General features: G+C 61.2%; 1 protein-coding gene across 1 annotated transcript in view; it reads left to right on the top strand.

Annotated features, from left to right (window-relative positions):
* The window catches only part of RNF224 (ring finger protein 224), a gene marked incomplete at its 5' end in the record, with an annotated part of 5,615 nt that overhangs the window by 456 nt on the left and 4,837 nt on the right, over positions 1 to 322 (top strand). The window lies entirely within an intron of this gene.

Raw genomic sequence — 322 nt, 5'->3', positions numbered from 1 at the left:
GCACCAGATCCAAGCCCAGCCTGTCCCTGAAAGGTGAACCCCTTCCCCCCACCACAGCCACCAGCAGCCCTTGGGAGCTCAGGCAGCTCAGGCTGCTCAGGCTCCCGATGCTCCCCACAGGACTGTTGCAGCCCCCTGGGATGGCACAGCCATTTTGCCACCTTCCCTGAGTCGCTGGGGGACCATCTCAGGACAGGTAGGGATGGGCGACAGGGGAGGAGGGGAGGAGAGGGATGTCTGTGTATATCAGAATGCTTGAGGTCACCTGGAGAGAGGGAGTGGGGTCTTGGCGGCCTCCAGGAGAGATTTGTAAATATGCTGG

This window comes from Buceros rhinoceros, unplaced genomic scaffold, assembly GCF_000710305.1.
Source record: "Buceros rhinoceros silvestris isolate BGI_N320 unplaced genomic scaffold, ASM71030v1 scaffold20917, whole genome shotgun sequence".
Classification (NCBI taxonomy): Eukaryota; Metazoa; Chordata; class Aves; order Bucerotiformes; family Bucerotidae; genus Buceros; species Buceros rhinoceros.
The sequence above is the reverse complement of the archived record's forward strand: the minus strand, read 5'-3'. Positions and strand labels throughout refer to the sequence as shown.